At 44.2% G+C, this 20,640-nt stretch overlaps 1 long non-coding RNA gene across 2 annotated transcripts in view; it reads left to right on the forward strand.

Moving 5' to 3' along the window:
• LOC129649813 (uncharacterized) overlaps nucleotides 1-20,640 on the forward strand; it is a 55,037-nt gene that overhangs the window by 22,885 nt on the left and 11,512 nt on the right. For both annotated transcript variants that reach the window (XR_008713299.1, XR_008713300.1), the window contains 3 exons: nucleotides 7,195-7,348; nucleotides 7,444-7,531; nucleotides 9,459-9,632. This is a non-coding gene — a long non-coding RNA (uncharacterized LOC129649813). The remainder of the gene's footprint in view (nucleotides 1-7,194; nucleotides 7,349-7,443; nucleotides 7,532-9,458; nucleotides 9,633-20,640) is intronic.

Consider the following 20,640-nt stretch of genomic DNA (forward strand, 5'->3'; position numbering starts at 1 on the left):
AGACCCCTTAGAAGACATACTAATAGTCGAGAACAAGAAGAAATTACCACAGAACAGGTGGAAAATGATCCAGGACTTGTATCAACAAAGTCGGACAACAATGATGAAATTCCATATTTTATCTAGAATCAGCCCTAGCATCCTGGGATGATTAAGGCTGTAACAGGGGATGATCCTGTTAGAGCTGTGGTGCCGGTGGTCCAGACTGACCCACAGGTGCTGGTCACCTGTCTTTGGAGAGCGAGCCCCCAGACCCAGGGAGGCTGGAGAGAGTGCGGTTTGTGTTGCATCTCCAGACAGCTAGAGGAGAATTTGTGCCCTGGGGAGATGTTTCTGCCTTGCCTTTATTGATGACTTTCTTCTCTGAACTCTCATGTTTTTTGGTTTTCTAATTAATTTTTATTTGAGTATAATTGCTTTATAATGTTGTGTTCGTTTCAACTGTATAACAAACTGAACCAGCTGTATATATACATATATCCCCCTTTTTGTCACCAGAGAGCACTGTGTAGAGCTGCCTATGCTATACAGCAGGTTCTTATTAATTATTTCTTTAATACATAGTCATGTATATATGTCAACCCCAGTCTCCCAGTTCATCCCAGCCCACCCCCTTTCCCCCGTGGTGTCTGTATGTTTGGTCTCTACGTCTGTGACTGTGCTTTAACCTTGATGCACAGTTTATATGATTCATGCAGTGTGCCTATATGCCGTCAGCTTTCTCTCTGCGTTTCGAGGACAGAGAGTATGTTTTTCGAGCCACGCTGACTCGCAGCAGTCATTGTGCATGATGGCTGCTCCCGACGCTGCAAGGTCCCCAGGAAAACAAGGGGCAGGGTGTTAGAGTCAGGGAAGCCTTTCCCCGAGGTCTGCACCAGAAGTCCCTGGCTGAGGACGGTCCAGCACTGGCAGGATGACAAGGCTGAGGGAATCCAGAGACGAGAGAGACCCTGACGTGCCTCACCAAGCCCACTCTGATCTGGTCTCCAAACTACACGAATTAATCGATGTTCTTCTCAGGTAAACCAGTTAGCCTTTTTCCTTGCAAGAAAGCATACTAATTGATATATTTATACCTCTGAAATGTTTAAAATGATGTTAAATTGATGTAAATTAAATCTGGCTTCTCTTTGAAGAAATATTATATACTTCATATTACATTTCATTTTAACATTTATCATTAGTCTGTGCTGGGTCTTAGTGTGGCATGCGGGAGCTAGTTCCCCTAGCAGGGATCGAACCTGGGCCTCCTGCATTGGGAGCATGGAGTCTTAGCCACTGGACCACCAGGGAAGTCCCAGTTCATAATACAATTCTGATACAGAACCCAGTGTCCAACTTTTTATAGAAATTATTTTTTTTAAATGCCATGTTGAGTCAAACATATATGATGTATTTCTAGAAAGTTGTTTTTACAGAGCATATAACTGATAATTAGGACAGAATAGAGCCAATCTCTTCAAATTCAAATTCTTGTGACTATGTATCACATGTAGTTCTTGTCTTCCACCTTCATAATTCCTCCGCTGTGTTCAGTGCAGGAAGTAAGCACTCTTGCAGATCTCAGAACCGACTGGGGTTTTTAGGGGACATTTCACAAGACTCTTTGAGGAGACTTTTAAGGATATTTGGGCCCACATGATAAGTTAAGACATCATGCAAACCTACTTTTTGAAAATAGTTTTATGTATTTTTGGCTGCACTGGGTCTTTGTCGCTGTACACGGGCTTTGCTCTGGTTGCGGAGAGCCAGGCCTGCTCTAGCTGTGGTATGTGGGCTTCTCACTGTGATGGGTTTTCTTGTTGAGGACTGCAGGCTCAGTAGCTAAGGCACACGGGCTTAGTTGCTCCGCTGCATATGGAATCTTTCTGGATCAGGGATCAAACCCATGTCTCTTGCGTTGGCAAGCAGATTCTTTACCACTGAACCACCAGGGAAGCCCCAAACGCACTTTTTTAATGGAGGTATTTCTAAGCCAATTATTTTTTCACTTTATTAACTGTAAAAGTCATACAGGATTATTTCTTAAAACTCAGACAGTACAGAATAAAAATGCTGCCCCTCATGCTGCTGAGGATTATACTAGTATTTATCCTCTTTGTGATTAGGCTGAAGCCATGTACGTGTCATATTTCAGAGGATCTGTGAGGTCATAATAATGCTAACACGCTGTTTGCTTTTTCACCGCGTTGATGTTTGCACCGATGGTACAAAGGCAACAGTGGGTACACCCGCTGGTCCCTTAGTGTGAAACTGCACTGAGTATCCAGCTGTGTTGGTCAGCGTTGCATTATCCATCGCCGTGCATTCCCGGGAACCCAAAAAAGCCCACTTTAATTAAGCATGTTCTTGAAGAATTAGTAAAAATTGTGACTTTTATTCAATCTCAGCTCTGAGCATGCATACTATTCTGTGACACATGAACCACTTCCGCATGTGACGTCCTACAAGCATAAGCATTTGTGTCATTATCTACATTCCAAGATAAATGAACCTCTTTTTTCGTTAAGCAGTTTTTACTTGAAAGACAGACTACCGTTATTCAGATTGAGTTTTGGCATATCTTTTCTTTCAAATGAACCAAGTGAGCCAGTTACTTCAAGGAATGTTGCCAGTGACAGTGTGCTTTCAAGCAAAAATTTGAATTTTGAAAAATGTGTCTGCTACTGTGAGAGCTTGATAGCGTCTCAATACTGGAGGCATTTCTGATGAGTCAGTGGCGTTACTAATTACTGTGATTTTTTTTTTTTTTTTTTTTTTTGGATATAGCACTGTGAAACATGTCAGCTTTTGGAAGGAATGCAAAGTCCACTGAAGGGTTTTAAAATCACATTATGTAAACTTGAAGCAAACACTACTTGCCCAGTTGTGGTTCAGAGTCGGAGAAGAAGAGCTACAACGATCTGAGATGGCTGTTAAAACACTTCTCCCTTTGCCAATGATATATCTGATAGAGGATGAATTTTCTTCATATATTTCCCCCAAACAACGTATCATAGTAGACTGATTGCCCAAGAAGATAGGAGAACCAGCTGCCTCCCATGAAGTCAGACACTAAGGAAACTTGCAAAGGCATTTTATTTTTCTTTGGCTGTGCTGGGTCTTTGTTACTGCACAGGCTTCCTTGAGTTGCCTCCAGGGGGCTACTCTCTGGTTGCGGTGTGCAGGCTTCTCATCGTGGTGGCTTCCCTTGTTGCAGAGCACAGGCTCTAGGGTGCTGGGCTTCAGTAGTTGCAGCTCATGAGCTTCATTGCCCCACCGCATGTGGAATCTTCCTGGAGCAGGGATCAAATCCGTGTTCCCTGCACGGGCACGGGGATTCCTAACCATCAGGGAACTTCTATAGTAAATATATATCTTAAATTTCACCCTTTTATTTTCTAATATGATTCATGTCAATAAATACAACTAACAAAACCTCTTCAGGATACTTAGTATTTTTAAAGAGTGTAAAGGGGTCCAGAAACACAAACTTGAAAATGTGCTTCAGAAAATATGAAGATACTAGAAACACAATGTCAGGGGTACAAAGCAGAATGCTGAAATGGAGGTGCAGTGACTCCAGCCATGTGAAAATATATGTGCACAGAAAAGGAATAGGATGAAACTATAAAATAATAATAATTAGGTGATTTAAGTTTTATTTTCATAAAATTTCCAACTTTTCTACAATAAAAATGTTTTGCTCCTATAATCAGGAAGGATAGAATTTTGGTTCCAACCACAGAGCATATATTTATCTGCCTTCTAATAGTGGCAGCCACCAAAAGAGCATCATGTTTTCATTTTATTAGTTGTGTAGAAGGATTTAATGTGCCTGACTCTAAGACAGGGAGATTTTTAAATAAAGAAACTTTCCCAAATCAAAACCATTTCTTTCTGGTAGTTCCCTGAAGAGGTGATAAACTTATTCAAATGACATTTTGGGGGCTCCTATTGAAGAATTGGACTTCCTTTGCGGCTCAGACAGTAAAGAATCTGCCTACAATGCAGGAGACCTGAGTTCAGTCCCTGGGTTAGGAAGATCCCCTGGAGAAGGAAATGACAACCCACTCCAGTATACTTGCCTGGAGAACCCCATGGACAGAGGAGCCTGGTGGGCTACAGTCCATAGGGTGGCAAAGAGTTGGATACAACTGAGGGACTAAACAATAACAACAAATTGAAGAATTGTCTATGAAGAGTCAGCCACAGAAGAAATGGATCTCTCTCTATAGAGACACAGCATTCTCTCTCCTCCCTCCTCTAACAGCTTCAGCTAACAGTTTATATGCTTGTTGACACTGACCTTGAAAGCTGTTGTGAAAGACCATAAGGCCACCTACAGGGGAGGAGCCCAGAAGAGCCCCCAGTCTCCTTATAAAAGCAAGTCTCTTTGGAGCTAGCCTAAGTTACTTGGCTGTACTCTGCAAAGGAGAATTAAAAGAAAGCAAGGGGAACTTCCCTGGTGCTGCAGAGGCTAAGACTCCATGCTCCCAATGCAGGTGGCCTGGGTTTGATCCCTAGTCAGGGAACTAGATCCCACATGCTGCAGCTAAGACCTGGCATAGCCAAATAAATAAATATGAATTTTTTTTAATAAAATGAGGACATAATTACACTTTCCTTTTTATCCCTACTCAGTACCGAGTGCCATACTGAGCACAAAGCAAAGGCTCAATTAACTTATGTTAGTGGCAGCCTCTATGCCACCCTAGGGTCATTCAGGCTGTGGACTGGATTGTCTGTGTTGACATGGCTCAGCTAAAGAGAAGCTGAGAGTTATCAGCTTGTTTAGACTCAAAGATGATTCCGCTTTCCCCAGTAACCTAAAACTCAGTCTCCTACTGGGGTGACCACTTCAGCATTCTTAATAATGCAACTTCACTCCGTCTTGGTCTGACCTGACTTCTCCAGCTAAGCTTATTCACCCAAGGCCGACCAAAGCTGGAGAGAGGCATCTGCTGGCCTGGCCATCTGACCTCTGCCATGTATCACTGTGCTACAGATGAACAAGTCAGAACAAAGGGACAGACTGCGCAGAGACAGGGCCCTGAACGTATAATTTTCACGGGAAGTTTGGCCTCTGGCTTACCCGTCAACTCCTTTTGAAGAACAGCTGCCTCTCAGGTTGAATCATCTCCTCTCTTTTGCCTGCAACGTACAGAAAGATAAACCAACCTGCCCAATGCGACTCTCTTCAGAACGAGGTTTTCTGCCAGGATTCAGGTGCTGGAAAACTCATGTCCCTTGAAAAGAAGCCCCAGCAAAATGAAGATTTATTAGTATTTATTTTTGCATTTGGAGAGGGAGGGCGATGTCATTCCATGTTTTAGACACATCTTAATTTGCGGATTTTTCTTCTAAGACTCTTCTAATTGGATGAAAGTGCGCTGGGGCTGATTTATGGATCTCCGGAGGTGCCAGGCATCACTTCACATCTGCACAGCTGCTCTGCAGCAGTTTAACTTGGCGGAGGGTGTAAGCCTTGGAATTGTGTCATCTATTTGTACATGCTTACAACAGACTCCTTGTGCAGGTTCTTCAAGACTCTTTGCGGGCACGGTCAAGCCTGGGCGTTGAAGGAGTCTCACGGAGTGATTTATCCTATTGCGAGGCTTTCAGAGTTTCCATAATGAAGGATGAGATAGTGTTCTGTGCCATGGATTCAGTTCCCCAGGGAATTAGAGATGGGCTGAGGTGGAGAGGCTGCCAGAATGCGAGGCTTCAATCCCACAGTGGTCATCCAGCCAATGCCGGAAGTGCCCCTGTGCACAACAGGCTCACTTTCACTCTGAGGTGTCACAGGGAAGCAGCCAAGAGCAGGAGCATGGGGGTGGGGGTGTGTGATGTCGTGTGAGTCACTGCAGGTATAAATAACTTGACAGGCTCGACTGACAGTAGAGGATCTGGCCTCCACAGTAGCTAACAAGGCTATCTTCCAACTCCAAGGGCCTGAGTTCTGGCCCTGATGTCCTTTGTAGTCAAGGATGATACTGTGTGTTCCTCCCTGTAGCCAAGTGTGGCTGAAAATACCCGGGTGACAGATGATAAGGGCTTTCTGTGGGGCGGGGTGTGGGATGGGGCATGGAAAGCTTGTGTGGGGTCTGTGTGGGGGGCCTCCTAGCAGTCAGCTCAGCTTGTCACAGAGCATCAGGACTCCATCTGCGGCGACCCAGCAACCCTGGCATCATCCCCTTGGCTCCAATGGCCCACAAATGTCTCCACTCTTGAGCATCTTTCCCTGGGTCCTGTGACCAGGGATTTCCCCTCCTACCTGGCCGCTTGCTGTCCCGTGTGCCCATGCTGGGCAGGCAGGCGGGGGCCAGCTTTCTTGCTACACTGTTTTCAGGGGGTGGGGGGAGAGGCCTTTGAGGTAGGCTGGGTCCTTTGGCAGCTTTCTTGATGGGTGGTTTTATTTTGCCACTTCAGCACTGATTTGTTCCCAACCTTTAAGGCTGAAAGGACTTCCCCCGCTTTCTCAACATCTCCTGTCTTAGACCAGGGAATGCAGAGGCAGTGCTTTGGGCTAAGATCTGCCTCTCCTGTCGGTAGGCTAAGTGGACCCTTACATAGTTTATAGCCTTAAAAAAACAGTACCATACCAGCCTATTTTCAAAATCCTTTTTTTTTTAAAAGTTAGAAATTCCTAAAGGCTAATCTCAGAAACCTAGTAACGGGTTCACAAGCCACCGACAGAGCTCAAGTGAGGCCCAGGCAGCGCTGGTGGCTTCAGCCAATGGCAAGCACTGAGTGGCTGCTTTTTACTTCGCCTCTTTTGCAGATCAAAATCTTCTCACATGTGGGTTTAAGATGGGATTAGGAAAGATAGGAAAAGGGCTTCTTGGTGGTGCCTTAGCCTTAAAATCTCCTACAGGAGGAACTGCAAACTATCTTGAACAGGGAAAGTCCAAGAAGCTTACTAGCTCCTTAACTTCCTCGAGAAGCATCTGAACTGAGGGTAGCTTTGGGCATAAGGAAGTTGTGATGAGGATGGGTGAGATGAGAGGGTTGGGGCTGAGACCTACCCTGCCCACTGGGCTTCCGCGGGAGGGGAAGACAACCCAGTGCCTCCACGAGCAGCCAAGGGATACCAAGTCCCTTGGTGTCCAAGAAGGGACACCTTCTCGGGAGGGAGAAGGGCCCTGGAATTAGGAGACAAAGGAACTGAAAACAGACTTTGTCTACTTCACAATCCTGTCTCTTTGGTTTGAGGTCATCCAAGAGTCCCATCCTACACAACGTTTGAAGCTGTTTCTCCAGGGCACATCTCTAAATCAGCTTTCATCTCTTCCTGGCCCTGCGAGGATGCTGGAAGTGAGGCCCAGTCCCCAAGTCTCCAGCACATGAACCAGTGGTCTCTGATCTTGTAGGTATTCTTTTTTTTTTTTTTTTTGACAGACTAGGAGGAATGGGATTGAGGGTAACAAGCATCTAATATGTTTTGGTATTCCCATTTTGTAGATGAGGAAACTGAAGTTTGGTTATGGAAGCAGGCTCATGTGAGAGCGAACAGCAAAGCTGGGATGTAAACTGAAGCCACCTACCAGGGGTGAGCAGGTTGGCGAGTCAGCCCGAATCAGGGAGCCCCTGCATGTGACGTTGGCAGCCCTGTGTCAGAACCCTGGTCTTCTCTCTAAAGTCCTGACCAGGAACTCTGGGAAAACATTTAAGTTCTCCTCATGGTGTTTGAGAAGGAAATAGTTCCTCTGAGATTCTCCTTCTCCAAGGAAGATCCTAGTAGGTTTGGGTTGATAGACCCCCAGGAAGTCACTGGTAATAGAGGCTGACACCCCTATAAAATCAATCTATGCCCAGTAGGCTGAGCCCTTGGTTTCCTTTTTCCCACTGGATTTCTGTCAGGAATCCCAACTTCACAGCTTGTGACACGATCCGGCCCTTCTAGTTACAGAGCTCTTCCTCGTGAATTACTCAGTCAAACCTCAAAGCCCGTGTATCGTTCCTTCTCTGTCAGGTGAGGGCATGGAGACAGAACGCCCATGCATTCCTGACGGCAGCAAGGCTAGGACCCCGGGGACCGGGGTAGACTCTAGAACACGAGTGCTCTTAGCACTGCCCCGCCTGCTCCTTCTCCACATCCTACGCAAGGGTTTATTGAGGACCACGCTTCTGCACAAGGCAGCCGACGGCAGCAGTGGTCGCCTGGAGGCAAGGTCCTAGGGTGTGGTGCTGGTGGGGTTGGCCCGAGAAATGAAAATCAGGGCTGACTGGGGTACAACAGGAGGGATGCCAAGCTTGGCCGACAGGCCCGGCCTGAATTGGGCAGTGCTGGCAGATGCAGTGTTATGAAACATTTTCAAAGTACCTAAGAAATCTTTCTTAAGGTGATAAAATTTCTATGTTCAAAGTGTTAGAAAATACTTGAAACAAGCCATTCCTAAGTAGGTTGAGGTAAGTATTGCTAAGACATACTATTCACACGTGTAAGAGTAAGTTCTTCATAATAGAACTGAATTCAATTGTTTAAAATGGGTTTGCTCTTGGGTTGCATGGAGACATGCACGTGATTTAATTGCCCTCACTTTTGAGCGTTTTGACTGTCAGACAGACATAGGATGGCACCTTTCCTAGGAAATGTGATTTATAATATACTCTACTCTTACTGAAAATTGTTCGTGTATTAGTTAGGATTAGATTGCCAGAAGATCCAAAACAGCACTGGTTTAAAGGAAATAGTTTATTTTCCTCTCATGAAAAGAGGTCAGGATGGTCATGGATGGTTTGGTGGCTTCCTGGTATCAAGGACTTCTGCTCCTCCTATCTTGTTACTCACTATGCATGAATTCTATTTTCAAATTCACCTCATGGCCCAGTATGGCTGCTGGAGTGCCAACAATTATATCTGCAGTCCAGGGAGCAAGAATGAAGAAACACTCTCTTCCACTTCCACTTATGTCTCCTCAGCTAGAACTCCGTGATTTGCCAGGTCTGGCTACAAAACAGACAGAAATGTATGATTTTAGCTAGCCATAATGTTCTCAGCTAAAATGATAGGATTACTTTTACAAAGAAAAAAAGTGAGAACAAATATTTAATGGCAATTAGGAGTCTATATACCACAGCTTGATTCTGGAACCTATTCCCTTCATCTTGTTCCCTAGGCTCCAACACTTGCTCCTTGCCCACGTGCATTTAGATTTCCAGCATTAAGGTCCTGTTGAGAACTGTGGAATGTCTGCAATTCCCCCTACTTGTGAGTGAGGAGCCTGCATGCCAGTGTCCTCGGTGCTGGCAGGAGACACAGGGCCCTGGGTCAGAGATAAAGGCTTAGTTACAGCAACAGTCTGAGCGCCAGTCTTTTCTTGCGGCAGCTCCCAGCCTCAGTCCCCATAGGGACAGCTGCACAGCAGCAGCTGGCATTACAAGAGAGGCTGGGAGCTCACGGAAGGCAAGGGTTGTCTGGTGGGAAGGGAGGCTGTGGCCTTCTGCAGAGGGAAACTCCACCTCTGTACTTCCAGGCCGTCCACTGTGAGGTACCCTTGTGAAGACAGTCCATCCAGAACACCAGTGTCAGCGTCTCTGCCTGCAAGATGACAGACAGAGGAGAGGCCGTGGGGAACAAAGACCAATGTGACACAGTACACATGGAGCGGGTCACCAGGAAAGAAGCACCAGACACTCCCCGGCCTCTTGTGAGTGGGCAGAGCTCTGGGGGCTTGGGGGAGGGAGGGGCGAGGCTGGACCTGGAGCCAGGAGAGGCTCCGCCTCACGTGTCGGTGTGCAGATGGGGCCAATGCTTCACAAACCTGCCCGTGTCCTGAGGAGTATGTGGAAGTTACACCTGCTCTCCGTGGACAGATGGAGTCAGGTTCTGCTCACCCCGTGTGTCCTGTTGGCCCTCTGTCCCACCCCTCAGCATCCTCTCGTCTCCCTGAAGGAATTCTTGTGCCCTGAGTGAAAGCGTATCTCCTGTATAAGGTCTGTGTTTCTCAATTCAGGGGGCCATGGGTTGCCCTGGATTCTAGGGTTCCCTGGCAGGGCAAAAGGATCCACCAGGGACAGACCACTGCTGGTCTGGGACTGGAATACCCTCTGGATTCCCTCAGGGGAACGAGAATTTCAGGAACCTCACAGCCCTCAGGATGGCAGGACTCACTGAGGTGACCTGGGCTCAGAGCTGCAAGTGCTCCTAATAGGTTGTTAGGGGCTGGGGTGTAGCGGGGGAGTACAGCCGAGCTGACCCTGCTTTGGGGAAGTTTAAAAGCGTACAAGTGAGTCCAGTCAGGGAAACAAAAGCAGGTAAGCAACTGTTTAGTGCTCCACTTGTCCTATGGAAGTAAAATGCAAGCCATGTATGGAGTTTTAAATGTTTTAGTATGTAGCTGCTGAGTCGTGACTGACTCTTTTGTGACCCCATGGACTGTAGCCCACCAAGTTCCTCTGCCCACAGGATTTCCCAGGCAAGAATACTGGAGTGGGTTGCCATTTCCTCCTCCAGGGGATGTTCCTGGGATCAAACCTGTGTCTCCTGCATTGGCAGGCAGATTCTTTACCTGCTGAGCCATTGGGGAAGCCCATAAATGTTTTTTAGTAGCCATATCAAAAATATGAAAAATAGGTTAAATTAATTTTAACATTATATTTTATTTAACCCAATATACTGAAAATGTGATCAGTTTAGTATGCAGTCAATATAAAATTATTTGGGAAAAAGTTCATATTTTATGCTAGTCTTCCTAGTGTGGCATGTATTTTATACCTACGGTGAGTCTCAATTCAGACAAGTCACATTCAGGGGTTCAATAACTATATGAAGGTTGTGGCTTCCATACCAGACAGCAAAAGCTTAGTCCAAGATTGTGGTGTGTGTGTCTGTGTGTGTGTGCGCGCACGTGTGGTGTCAGTGGTGCTTGACACAGACAATACGTGTACTGTCCTGACCTTGTCTTCTGTGGGGGGCAAGTGTTCTGTCTTCCCAGGTGTGTAGGGTGTCCTTTTCTTTTCCTCACATCTTCCTTTGCGCACCGGAAAATTAGCTATAGGGGAGACTTGGTGCTTGTTACCTTAGCCAGGCCCACATCCGGCTGGCATAAAGAACATTTATGGACAAAGTGGCCAATCTGAAGTTTAAAAAAAAAAAAAAGAGGTTGTGGGGGGACAGGTTAAAAAGAGAAGAGGAAGCAGGAGGAGGAGAAAACCTAGTACACTGCAGAATACACCATCGCTGCTGCTCTAAGTCACGTCAGTCGTGTCCCACTCTGTGCGACCCCATAGACGGCAGCCACCAGGCTCCCCCATCCCTGGGATTCTCCAGGCAAGAACACTGGAGTGGGCTGCCATTTCCTTCTCCAATGCATGAAAGTGAAAAGTGAAAGTCAAGTTGCTCAGTCGTGTCCGACTCTTTGTGACCCCATGGATGGCAGCCTACCAGGCTCCTCCGTCCATGGGATTTTCCAGGCAAGAGTACTGGAGTGGGGTGCCATCTCCTTCTCTGAGAATACACTACACTTGCGGTCAAATGGAACAAATTCTTTACTTGGTACATAGACTTGTCCTAGGCAGTGTGCTCAAAGGGAGAATTCCCAAGAAGCAGTGAGAGGTTCGGAGTCATTCATCGACTTAATCATGATCTATTTTCTTGCCTTGCCCTCCAGTGCCAGCTGGAATATGTTACATTCTATCCCAGGAAGGGAATCCAAGGAACAATTCCCAGCAAGCAGTTGTTCAGTGTGCAGAGAGTAAAAACCTCCAAGGCCTTTCATTAGGAGTTTCACAAGATTTTTCCATCATCTTCCACCTAGAGCTGTGCAGTGTAGCAGTGTTAGCTGCTCAGTTGTGTCCGACTCTTTGGGACCCCACGAACTGTAGCCTGCCAGGCTCCTCTGTCCATGGGATTCTGCAGGCAAGAATACTGGAGTGGATTGCCATTCCCTTCTCCAGAGCATCTTCCTGACCCAGGGATCAAACCCAGGTCTCCTGCATTGTAGGCAGATTCTTTACCATCTGAGCTAAAGGGAAGATCCACCTAGACAGATGTAGTCAAATGGGAAAATTAGGACTGGAATGTTATACAATTTGGGACCCAACACTGTGTTGGTGTGAGGAGAGACTCAGATTCCAATCAGAAGGCAATTTGAGTTTTGGTACAAGACATTCACTTAGGGCAGGCTTCCCTGGTGGCTCAGAAGGTAAAGAAGATGGAAAAAACAACAAGGCAGGCCTGGTAAATTGCCTGACACAGACATGGAACAGTACAAAGACTTAACTCAGCCCTGTCCCAGGCACCTGAGATAAGTGCTTGGTCTAATGATGTTTTAGCATTCAACTCTGTAATATATCACAAAATAATTGAATTAATATGCAAAACTATAAAAACGCAGTGAACTCTATATTGTGAATGGAACTGTACACTGTGAACTGGGAAAAATGAACATCAATTTGAGGGCTATGACAGACTTAAGATGTATAATTCTGAAATATGATGTTCGTTTACTTTATCTGAGATTTTAAGGAAATGCCAATATTCTATTTGACTCACAGACCTGATGTAGCCCCCTAAACCATGAATGTCCACAGTAGGAAAAATGAACTGAGCCTATAAACTAGTTTCTCTACTTTCTGAACTATTATCAGCTATGAGTTGTCCCCCTCTTCCAAATGTGGGCCTGATATTAATACTACAGAAGGGTAGTATCTATACACATATGTATCTACAATTCCAGGAAGCTGGGAATTTTCTGGATCATGTGGACTAACAAAAAATTTCTCATGGAATATGCAGTGAATTGAAACAATGCTTTAAAATTTTTTCTTAATTATAATTTATCAAGTTAATGTAGTCTGTTCTTTATTTGGATGTGAGTAAACAGTCTACTGACAAAAGGGATTTTCCTGTTGTACTAATGAATCACATGACCCAGTTTTTGGCATTGGTCTAGAATCTAGGCATTATTGTATTATGCAAAAGAATCACTAGAATTTAACCTAATTGACTACTCAAGTCTCTATAGATTAAAAGTCAGTGAATCCACCCAGGAGACAAGCCCGCACAGGTGCACAGCAGTTGACCCATGACCTGCCAGCTGTTGCCTTTTGGGTTCACGTGACCGAGAGGAAGGTGGAAAAACTCGAATTTATTGACAAAAACTGTTAGTCACCAAAGGCCAGAATTTTTTTGCCTTGGATTATTTTGGGAGAACCCTGCCAACAATTTCATAACGAGAACTTGGACATTTGCCTATAATTCTTGTAACCCCTCCCAGCTGGAGCTAAGTATTAGCATTAAAACACTCCTGTTAAAATGGTCCTCCAAGGTTCAGTGTCTCTATGCTGCCTTAATCTGCTCCCAGTTCCACTTCACCTGAATTCCCAAAGCCACACATGTTCTTCTATTCCAGTGATGCGGAGTCACATCAAGTCAGCCAAGCCAGCAAGCTTGGGAGTTGGAGAAGAACATTTTGAAATCATCTAAAAAGAACATGTTTTTTAATTACAAGAGGGTGGGAGAAGAGATTTCTCCCCAAATAATTGAACCCAAATGGAACTAAGGCTTTGTAAAAATGGAATTATTTAAAAAATCAATAGTGATCAATGATTATTTCAATGATGTAAGTCAGTGCTCCCTACATATTTTAGGCCAATAGGCCCACAAACTCCTCCCACTTATCCCTCACTGATGAAAACCTCTCCGTAGTGTGTGCTATGTGCCGAGCACGTGGCTGGGTATCACACAATGCTCTGTGTGAGGGCGATAGCTCTGATCCCAGAGCCATTCTCTGAGCTCCAGCCAGACAAGGACAGCCACCTGGTGCCCTCGCATCTCTCCCACTGACACTCTTACATAATCCAGAAGAAGGAGACTGAGACTTAAAAGGTCCTTAGAGTATTCCATGGCTCTCCCCTTTCCAACTGACAGACATCAGAGAACGACCCTGACTGTGGAGAGCCCAGGACACTAACGACACAAAGCATGACTTGAAAGTGGATGCTTCCCTCCTGAAACCCACTGATAAACACAAACTTTGCAGATAAAACAACAGTAACGGAGAACAGGAGGCAGTTGCTAGGGGTTGGTGGGAAGGAGGGAGCTGATGGCAAAGGGCAGCAGCGGGAGCTTTCTCTGGGATGGAGTGGTTGCTTCTGGGTCCTCATGGTGGTGCATCTATGACTCTGTGCATCTCTCAAAGTGTACAGAAATGTACACACACAAAATGAATTGTACTATATGCACACTAACAGTAAACTCAAAGAAAAGGGACCAACCCCTCTACACTGTTGGTAGAAATGTCAATTGGTACAGCCACTATGGAGAACAGTATGCTCTGCTGCTGCTAAGTTGCTTCAGTCGTGTCCGACTCTGTGCGACCCCATAGATGGCAGCCCACCAGGCTCCCCCATCCCTGGGATTCTCCAGGCAAGAACACTGGAGTGGGTTGCCATTTCCTTCTCCAATGCATGAGAGTGAAAAGTGAAAGTGAAGTCGCTCAGTTGTGTCCGACTCTAGTGACCCCATGGACTGCAGCCCAGCAGGCTCCTCCGTCCATGGGATTTTCCAGGCAAGAGTACTGGAGTGGGGTGCCATTGCCTTCTCTGGGAGAACAGTATGGAGGTCCTTAAAACTCTGTATGATCCAGCAATCCCACTCCTGGGCATATATCTAAACAAAACTCTTAATTCGAAAGGGCAGCACTATTCACAATAGCCAAGATATGGAAGCAACCTAAATGTCCATCAACAAATGAATGGATAAAGAAGATGTGGTACATATGTACAATAGAAAATAACTCAGACATCAAAAAGAATGAAATTTTGCCATCTGCAGCAACACAGATAGACCTATGAAGATAAACATTTAATAGATGTACTGGACAAGAATAGGAGTCTGTCTCCTGAAAAACAGCAAGAGCGAGAACTCTCTGCCCCCAGAGACAGAGTAAGCAGGGACAGCACAGGTCAAGACCCTATTCCAACCAGGCCCGTCAAATCAGGCACTGGGCCTGACCCACCTGTGTATTGCCAGCACCATGTTTTGCTCAGAGTAGGTGCTCACAATGTCTTGTTTTACCTGAAGTGTTGGGAGTAGAAGGCTTCTGGCAGGCACATACAGAGCAGCGACTTGGAGTATCCCCAGTGCAGTGATCCATGTAACTTAGAGTTAATTCTGCCACCGTATGTAAACAAAGACTGCCCAAGATATTTTCATTTCGTTTAGTTTGGCTGTCACTCAAGGCAGAGTTCAGAATTAAGGAATTGGATACTATCTTGGATATTAGTGATGGGCCATAAAAAATAAATTAGGTCCTTTAAATAGTAAGTACTGCATAAAACCACCCAGGGATTAGCCAGAGAAAAAAATGGCAAAGCAAATCTTTAAGAAAATTTTTCTGTAATCAATTGAATCTTTTTAGAATTCAGACAATATAAGATGACTCAGAATTTGGTCATAAAAAGAAAGCTGCCAAAATAATAACACAAAATAAGTGTTGAACCCTTTATTTTTATGAATTTGTTTTCTCAAAAGAAAACAGAGGTGCTGCCAATTTATCCCTCAGTAACTTTCCAACTGGGTAAAGCATTAAAATAATATATGCTATTTAAAAATTATAAGGAATTCATTAAATGGGCAAGATCTCAGATTTCATGTATTGAGGATTTTGCTTTGATGGGAAGCAAACTCCCTATTGGGATTAGATATTTTTGGATATGAGCAGCAGTTCTCTTCTCACTGGAGGGAAAATGCTGAATAAATGAGTGAATAATAAATTCTTACCTGCGAATTTCTCTGTCAGCATCAGACACCAACAAAGCAGCCTGCAGGAAGGAGAGGCGGGGGAAGGTGGGATGGGGCTCGTGGAGTCTGGCCTTCTGGGTGTAGGTAGGGAAGAGCTGCCCTCCAACCCAGGGGGAGGCTCGCTCCTGCAGCCTGACTGTCTACACATGGCCACGGACTCTGTAAGAGGCATATGTTGTTGCTTATGCTGCCTTGTAGCTGCCAAGGCTCTGTGCCTGCACACATGTCTCTAGAGAGACAGCATTTCCAGAGGTCTTACCTTCGTCGGGAGGCTAAGCATCTGGCCCAGCCCACATGGAGAAGCAAGGAAGAGTTGGGAACAGGGTTACAGTTCATATTAGTGATCTGTCCATTTCCTTTCTTTTTTCCCTTTCCCTCTCTCTCTCTAATCTGTTTATCATTGGTAAGCACCATAATATATATTTACCAGGTGGTATAAGATGTTATCAGTTCAGTTCAGTCACTCAGTTGTGTCCAACTCTTAGCAACCCCATGGACTGCAGCATGCCAGGCCTCCCTGTCCATCACCAACTCCAGGAGTTTACCCAAAGTCATATCCATTGAGTCGGTGATGTCATCCAACCATCTCATCCTCTGTTGTCCCCTTCTTCTCCTGCCCTCAATCTTTCCCAGCATCAGGGTCTTTTCCAATGAGTCAGCTCTTCACATCAGGTGGCCAAAGTATTGGAGTTTCAGCTTCCTTCCAATGACACTCAGGACTGATCTTTAGGATGGATTGGTTGGATCTCCTTGCAGTCCAAGGGACTCACAAGAGTCTTCTCCAACACCACAGTTCAAAAGCATCGATTCTTTGGCCCTTAGCTTTCTTTATAGTCTAACTCTCACATCCATACATGACTACTGGAAAAACCATAGCCTTGACTAGACGGACCTTTGTTGGCAAAGTAATGTCTCTGCTTTTTAATATGCTGTCTAGGTTGGTCATAACTTTTCTTCCAAGGAGTAAGTGTCTTTTAATTTCATGGCTGCAGTCACCATCTGCAGTGATTTTGGAGCCCCCCAAAATAAAGTCAGCCACTGTTTCCACTGTTTCATCTATTTGCCATGAAGTCATGGGACTGGATGCCATGATCTTAGTTTTCTGAATGTTGATCTTTTAGCCAACTTTTTCACTCTCCTCTTTCACTTTCATCAAGAGGCTCTTTAGTTCCTCTTCACTATCTGTCATAAGGGTGGTATCATCTGCATATCTTATTGATATTTCTCCTGGCAATCTTGATTCCAGTTTGTGCTTCATCCAGCCCAGTGTTTCTCATGATGTACTCTGCATATAAGTTAAATAAGCAGGGTGACAATATACAGGCTTGATGTATTCCTTTCCCTGTTTGGAATCAGTCTGTTGTTCCATGTCCAGTTCTAACTGTTGCTGCCTAACCTGCATACAGATTTCTCAAGAGGCAGGTCAGGTGGTCTGGAATTCCCATCTCTTTCAGAATTTTCCACAATTTATTGTGATCCACATAGTCTAAGGCTTTGGCATAGTCAATAAAGCAGAAATAGATGTTTTTCTGGAACTATCTTGCTTTTTCAATGATCCAACGGATGTTGGCAATTTGATCTCTGGTTCCTCTGCCTTTTCTAAAACCAGCTTGAAATTCACAGTTTACATATTGCTGAAGCCTGGCTTGCAGAATTTTGAGCATTACTATACTAGCATGTGAGATGAGTGCAGTTGTGCGGTAGTTTGAGCATTCTTTGGCATTGCCTTTCTTTGGGATTGGAATGAAAAATGACCTTTTCCAGTCCTCTGGCCACTGCTGAATTTTCCAAATTTGCTGGCATGTTGAATGCAGCACTTTCACAGCATCATCTTTCAGGATTTGAAATAGCTCAACTGGAATTCCATCACCTCCACTAGCTTTGTTCCTAGTCATGCTTCCTAAGGCCCACTTGACTTCACATTCCAGTATGTCTGGCTCTAGGTGAGTGATCACACCATCGTGATTATCTGGGTTGTGAAGATCTTTTTTGTATAGTTCTTCTGTGTATTCTTGCCACCTCTTCTTAATATCTTCTGCTTCTGTTAGGTCCATACCATTTCTGTCCTTTATTGAGCCCGTCTTTGCATGAAATGTTCCCTTGGTATCTCTGATTTTCTTGAAGAGATCTCTAGTCTTTCCCATTCTATTGTTTTCCTCTATTTCTTTGCACTGATTGCTGAAGAAGGCTTTCTTATCTCTCCTTGCTATTCTTTGGAACTCTGTATTCAAATGCGTATATCTTTCCTTTTCTCCTTTGCTTTTCACTTCTCTTCTTTTCACAGCTATTTGTAAGGCCTCCTCAGACAGCCATTTTGCCTTTTTGCATTTCTTTTACTTGGGGATGGTCTTGATCCCTGTCTCCCGTACAATGTCATGAACTTCCGTCCATAGTTCATCAGGCACTCTGTCTATAGTAGAAGTTAAAAGGCTTTTAACTGAGTGTCTCCACTGTATAAGCATTCCACCGTGATGGTCATAGGGAGGTGAGGTGCAAGATGAACGGGTCTGATCCGTCTCTCCCCCTTGGCATTCACAGTCTAAATGACTGATATCAACTCACAGGCGATTTGGTGTTTAAATCATGTTAATGTGTCAGGTAGACTGGTTGCTAAGCAAGTGATCGTAAAGACTGTAGAAAAAAGAAGCAAGCAAAGACAACAACAAAAAAACACAAATTACCTTTCAACCAAAGCTAACTGTTAAATAACAAAGATCCAAACTGGATCACTTACCTTTTTTTTTTTTTTTTTGAGGAGTTCCTGACATTTATTTTATCCTTGTCATCATCCTGACATCCCACAGTTCATAGAGCCATTCCAGCCTTTACCATTCCAAATTTGCCTTTGAATTTTAATTTTTTAAATTGAAGGATAACTACTTTACAGACTTTGGTGGTTTTTTGTCATACTTCAACAAGAATCAGCCATAGGCACACCCATGTTCCCTCCCTCCCATCTCCCTCCCCACCCACCCTTCAGCCTGTCACAGAGCCCTGTTTGAGTTCCCTGAGTCATACAGCAAATTCCCACAGGCTGTTTTACATATGGTGTGGTAAATTTCTATGTTACTCTCTCCATACATCTCCCCTTCCCCCTCCTCTCCTCCCTCCATGTCCATTGGTCTGTTCTCTAGGTCTGTTTCTCCTTTGCTGCCCTGAAAATAAATTCATCAGTGCCATCTTTTTAGATTCCATATATATGTCAGTATATGATATTTATATTTCTCTGACTTAACTTCACTCTGTATAATAGGCTCTAGGTTCATCCACCTCATTAGAATGGATTCAAATGTGTTCCTTTTTATGGCTAAGTAGTATTCCATTGTACAAATTTACCATAGCTCTTTATCCATTCATCTGTTAATGGACAGCTAGGTTGCTTCCATGTTCTAGCTATTGTAAACAGTGCTGTAATGAACTTTGGGGTGCATGTGTCTTTTTAAATTTTGGTTTCCTCAGGATATATGCCTAGGAGTGGGATTGCTGGGTCATATGGTGGTTTTATTTCTAGCTTTTTAAGGAATCTCCATACTGTCTTTCATAGTGGCTGTATCAGTTTACATTCCCACCAGCAATGCAAGAGCATTCCCTTTTCTCCATACCCTCTCCAGCATTTATTGTTTGTTGACTTTTTGATGATGGCCACTCTGATTAGTGTGAGGTGGTATCTCATTGTAGTTTTGATTTGTATTTCTCTAATAATGAGTGATGTTGAGCATCTTTTCATGTGCTTGTTAGCCATCTGTATGTCTTCTTTGGAGAAATGTCTCTTCAACTCCCTTTCCCATGTTTTGACTGGGTTGTTTGCTTTTCTGGTATTGAGTTGTATGAGCTGCTTGCATATTTTGGAAATTAATTCTTTATCAGTTGTTTCCTTTGCTACTATTTTCTCCCATTCTCAGGGTTGTCTTTTCACCTTGTTTGTACTTTCCTTTGCTGTGCAAAAGCCTTTAAGTTTAATTAGGTCCCACTTACTTATTTTTGTTTTTATTTCCATTACTCTAGGATGTGGGTCATAGAAGATCTTGCTTTGACTTATGTCATCAAGTGTTCTGCCTATGTTTTCCTCTAAGAGTTTTATACTTTCTGGTCTTACCTTTAGGTCTTTAATCCACTTTGAGTTTATCTTTGTGTATGGTGTTAGGTAGTGTTCTAATTTCATTCTTTTGCACATAGCTGTCCAGTTTTCCCAGCACCACTTATTGATAAAAACAATATGATCATCTCAATAGATATAGAAAAAGCCTTTGACAAAATTCAGCATCCACTGATGATAAAAACGCTTCAAAAAATGGGCATAGAAGGAACCTATCTCAACATAGTAAAGGTCATATATGACCCTTACAGCAAACATTATTCTCAGTGGTAAAAAACTAAAAGCAATCCCTCTAAGATCAGGAACAAAACAAGGGTGTCCACTCTCACCACTGTTATTCAACATAGTTTTGGAAGTCCTAGCTACAGCAATTATAGAAGAAAAAGAAATAAAAAGGATCCAGATTGGAAAAGAAGGGGTAAAACTCTCACTGTTTGTAGATAACATGATACTCTACATAGACAACCCAAAAGAAACTATCAGAAAATTACTAGAGCTAACCAGTGAATTCAGCAATACAAGTTGCAGGATACAAGGTCAATACACAGAAATCACTTGCATTCCTGTATACTAACAATGAGAAATCAGAAAGAGAAACTAAGGAATCAATACCATTCACCATTGCAACAAGAAGAATAAAATATCTAGGAATAAACCTACCTATTCTGAAGGAGATCAGCCCTGGGATTTCTTTGGAAGGACTGATGCTAAAGCTGAAACTCCAGTACTTTGGCCACCTCATGTGAAGAGTTGACTCATTGGAAAAGACTCTGATGCTGGGAGAGATTGGGGGCAGGAGGAGAAGGGGACGATA

This window comes from Bubalus kerabau, chromosome 4, assembly GCF_029407905.1.
Source record: "Bubalus kerabau isolate K-KA32 ecotype Philippines breed swamp buffalo chromosome 4, PCC_UOA_SB_1v2, whole genome shotgun sequence".
NCBI classification, from domain to species: domain Eukaryota; kingdom Metazoa; phylum Chordata; class Mammalia; order Artiodactyla; family Bovidae; genus Bubalus; species Bubalus kerabau.